The sequence below is a fragment of the Elephantulus edwardii genome, unplaced genomic scaffold (genome assembly GCF_000299155.1).
Source record: "Elephantulus edwardii isolate Elephantulus edwardi_28Jun2011 unplaced genomic scaffold, EleEdw1.0 scaffold00312, whole genome shotgun sequence".
In the NCBI taxonomy this organism is placed as follows: Eukaryota; Metazoa; Chordata; class Mammalia; order Macroscelidea; family Macroscelididae; genus Elephantulus; species Elephantulus edwardii.
The window spans coordinates 2013349-2018504 of record NW_006400062.1 but is presented as its reverse complement, the minus strand read 5'-3'; positions in this window follow the sequence as shown (position 1 = coordinate 2018504).

The window sequence follows — 5156 nt, the reverse complement described above, 5'->3', positions numbered from 1 at the left end:
TATATATATAATTTATTTCTGCCCTTTCTATACTCTTGAGGCTTGTAATAAGTTTTTCTTTATGTAAGCTCTAAATAGGAAATATCCTTCCAGAGAGATTCATAGCTTTCCTATATGAGTTTTAGGAGAGGTTCTGGTAAGGTTGTACTCCAACTGCTCTGTGAGAGAAAGTTGCACAATCTCCTCTTGTGCAGTTTGAAAACCGACTGGAAGGTCTGATATGAGTCATCTCTGACTCTATGGCATGTAACAATAAAAAATGGATTTAACATGCTGCTATTGTTGTTATGTGCCATCTAGTCGACTATGACTCACAGCAACCCTATGTACAATCGCTCCGAACCTTGCTCTATCCTAAGCCAATCTTTCTCGGACACATCTACTTTCATTACCCCAGTAATTGTGTCTCTTAATCCAGGGTCTTTCTCCCCTGCACTGTCCCTCGACCCTTCCAAGCATAGTATCTTTCTCCAGAGACTGGTCTCTCCTGGCTACATGCCCAAAGAATATGAGACAAAGTCTCAAAATCCTTGCCTCCAAGAGCAGCTCGGTTTCACCCTCTCCAAGACAGTTCTATTAGTTCTCTTGGCAGTTCATGATATATTGAATATTCTTCTCCAGAACCACAACTCAGATGAATCAGTTACTTTCTGTCATCCTGGAGTTGTCCTTTCCAGTCTAGAGACTAAGGTGTACCTACCTGATCAAGGTCATGGTCTTCGTAATTACTTACCACACATCAGAGAGCTGGACAATAACCAAAGATGACTGAAGACCTTAATATGAGGAGGTGTTTAAAGTTTATACTGTGTAATTAGCCAAATAATCTTTAAAACATGGAATTTCAAAATTAAACAATACCTTAAATAGATCCCCATAGATTTTGAAGAGTAAATAACACCCTAAGATAGATATAATTGGCTTGACTTTTAACAGCTGTGGGTTTTTTCTATTCAAAAACACAGCCTAAAACTGATAAGATAATTTCTGAATATAGTAAATGCCAGAATGAACCTAATTATCTTCAGCTAATGTTCAATGATATGTTGCAGACATTGTTTTATTGTGTCGATATGTAATTAAAACAAAGTTGATACAAGAAGTAAAGTTATGTAAAATGCCTGGAGTTGCTGAAGATTGTCTTGAACTAAAATAAATTACTTGAAAATCTCAGTGCAAGATCATAAAAGTATGTAATGCAACATAGTCCTGCAAGACTTTCTGTGTTCAACAAGAAACTGAAACAATATGCCAACAAGAGTGGCTTTTTGTTGTTTTTATGTTGGATTTTTTGTAAAGACTATTTTCTAAGATTGAGTTGCGAAATTGCTGATATGCTTAGGAGTGATTTTGAAGTGGGGCCTGGTGCTGTGCCTGCACTTGGGCTGAGCAGACCAGCTGTGCTGGTTGTTCTGTTGGAAGGCATCCCTGCTGAGTGAGTCGCCCGCATGTGTTCCTTAATTTCCTGAATTATCATATCCTTATAATCAGTCCCTGAGCCATGATGCCATTCTGAAGTCTGAAATACCAGGTTCCAGGAGAGTTTCTAGGAGTTGCAGTTTGAAGTAGAATATTTTCTTTGGCCTCTTATCATTCAGCTTGTACATATGTGTATGTATTTGTATGTGGGAATTCATACATACATGTATATACACATAGATTTTTGTGTTTGCCTTACCTGAGCCATGAGCCACTTATGTTAATTTATCATAATGAGACCCTAGATGATCTTCAAGTAGCTAAATAAGAAATACTATCTCACTGGGGAAAAAGGAATCAGATAGAATATATCTGGATTGTACAAAAACTAAGAGAAAAAAAATCTTGCATTGCAAGCACTCCGCAGAGTTTTAAATACTGGGTAAAATGTTAATTGAAGATATCATTGCTTTTTCATAGTTCAGTGGTAAGTTTATGTTTTACAAGAAAGTGAATAGATGGAGTAAAAGCCTTACTGATAGACAGGAACAAATATTAATATGAATTTCTTGTTGCCTTGTTTATTGTTTAAATTAGCTGTCATTTTATTCAATAGAGTTTAACACTGTACAGAGCCATTTGAAGGGTTGCATTTCATGAGATTATTATACTTTGAAATCAGAGAATAACAATTGGTATTATTGGAAAGATGCTTTCTCTCCTGTGCTGTCCAGTTGATTTTGACTTATAGGAACACATTAAGGCAGAGTAAAATTTCCTTATAGGACTTCCATGGCTGTGATGTTTATAGAAGCTGACTTCTATTACTTTCTTTTTAAAAATTTTTTTTATTAATTCCAATGAAAATTTACAGAGACTTTGGATTTCCATTCATCCATTGTTGCACTTTTCTCCCCTCCCAACCTTCTCCACTTGGAAAAATAAAAGAAAAATTCTTTCATTGTTTGACAATCCCTCCCCCCAGGTCCATTCCACAATGCAGCCTTAGCTCTGGACTCCTGTCATGACAAAAATACCTAATGGCACATTCCTTTTAAACAGTTTTATCCCTCTTCTGTTTCAATGCAGTATATATTATTGAACCCATCCTTCTCAGTCTCCCCCTAACCCCGATCCCGTCCTGTTTTACAACAGTGGCACCATGCAGTATCTGTCCTTTTGTGACTGATATTACTCTCTCCTGGAGCTGCTGGTGAGTTCAAACAACTGACATTCACGTTTTCAACCCAATGCTTAGCCACTATCTCACCAGAGCTTCTCTTATTAGCAATATTGTTATAATGTTGCACAAAATTAGAACTGAATTGTAGCTCACCCTCAATTTGTTGTGGTTGTTGTTGTGGTTGTTAGGTGCCATTGAGTCAAGTATGACCCATAATGACCCTATGAACAATATATCTGAACTCTGTCTTATCATACGCCATCTTCACACTTCCTGGCACACTAGAGTCCATTGTGGCAGTCACTATGTCAATCCACCTGGTTGAGGTTATGCCTCTTTCGCCAACTCTCTGCTTTCCTAGGATTATATCCCACTCCAAGAAATAACCCCTTCAAGCAACATGGCCAAAGTATGTGAGACGAAGCTTTATCATCTTTGCCTCCAAAGAGAACTGTGGCTGCACTTTTTCTAAGACATACTTGTTCCTTCTTTTTACAGTCCATAAATCGTTCAGTGCTCTTCTCCAATACCAAAGCTCAAAAGCATCAATTTTCTTCTGTCATTCTTATTCACTGTCCAACTCTCAGATTCATATCAAGTGATAAGAGAGACCATAGCCTGAATCACGTGTATCTTTGTCCTCCAACTGACATCATTGCTCCTCAACAACATGGAGAGGTCCCCAGCCACAGACCTTACAGGTATAATACATCTCCTAATTTCCTGACTGCTAGTAACAAGGGTGTTGATTATGGATCCAAGCAATTTTAAGTTATTGACAGTTTCGATCTTTTCTCCATCGCTCAAATTGTGGTTAACCTGGCAGAAAATGGGAATCCCAGAACACTTGATTGTGCTTATCCAAAACCTATACTTGGACCAGAAACACTGCATGGTTCAAAATTAGGAAAGGGGTGCATCAGAAATACATCTTGTCTCCATACCTTTTTAATCTATATGCAGAAGAGATCATTCTGGAAGCAGGGCTTTATGAGGATTGGAGGTAGACTCATCAACAACCTACATTATGCAGATGATACAACCTTATTTGCTGAAACTTAAGAAGAACTGAAGAACTTGCTGCAGAAGGTCAAGGACTGTAATCTTCAATATGGATTGAAGCTCAACATCAAGAAAATAAAGAGTCTCATCACTGGGCCAATTGACAGCACCATGGTAGATAGAAAAGAGATTGAAGTTATTAACAATTACAGCATGCTCACCTCCACAATCAACAGTCAGAAAATTAAAAGATGAATTGCATTTGGGAAAATCTGCTGTCATAAACCTCTCCAGAGTGCTGAAAAGCAACCATATCTGTCTAGAGACTAAGGTGTGCCTAATCCAGGTCATGGCCTTCATAATTACTTGTGCTAGCTTTGCGCAGTGGCAATATTGTAGCCAATGAGGTTTACCTGAGGCGCGATTATTGCTAATTGAAAACTTTCCCCAAAATTACTTGTGCTTCAGAGAGTTGGACAATGACTAAGGATGACAGAGAAAGAAAAAAAAATAACAAAAACCCACAAACAAACAACTATGCCATTAAAATATGGTGCCGGAGAAGAGTCTTGAACATACTATAGACTGCCAAGAAAACTTCACCTGGAGAGGGTGAAAGCAAGTTTCTCCTTAGAGAGTAGGATGCTCAAGGACATCATGCTTGGAAGGATGGAGGGACAGCGTAGAAGAAAAAGACACCAGATGAGATGAACTGATACAGTGACTGGGGCAATAGAGATTGGTGTGTCGGGATTAGTAAAACAGGTTCAGGACAGGGCAGGGTTCGGGTTCAGAGCTGCTGTACATAGAGTCACAATGGGCCACAGGCAACTCGATGGCACATAATAAAAAACGCAACATCATGATGTTGTCTATTGGTCCAGTGGTAAGAATTTTTGTTTTCTTGACTTTGAGATGTAATTTATCTTTCAGGCTGTATTCCTTGATCTTCTGCAACAAGTAGTTCAAGTCTTCCTCACTTTCTGTAAGCAAGGTTGTGCCATCAGCATGACACAGGTTATTGATGAAGTTTCCTTCAATCTTGACACCACATTCTTCATCATAGAGTCCATCTTCTTGAATAATTTGCACAGCATACAGACTGAGTAGGCATGGAGAGAGAATATAATTGTGACACACTCCCTTAATCTTTTTTTCATGTTTATTGCTGCTTTATTTACAGTAGTGAAGATATTGAAGCAACCCAAGTGACCATCAAAAACAAATGGATAGAAAAACTATGATTCACTATGATTCATTCAGCACAAAACACAATAAACTCATCAAACATTACACAGCATGGGGGAACCTGGAGGACACATTATGCTGAGTGAAATTTCTCAGCCACAGAAGAACTAATACTGTCTAACACCATTGTTATAAAATAGGATAGATGGCAGAGCGCATTGGGGAGAGAATGAGAAACAAGTGAATAGGTAATGAACTCTGCAATAGAATAGAGAAAAGTGAACACTATCTGAAGGAAATATATGATTAGGCATTATATATATGACAACAATCTGGAACAAAGGATGCACTGCTGGGTGGGGAG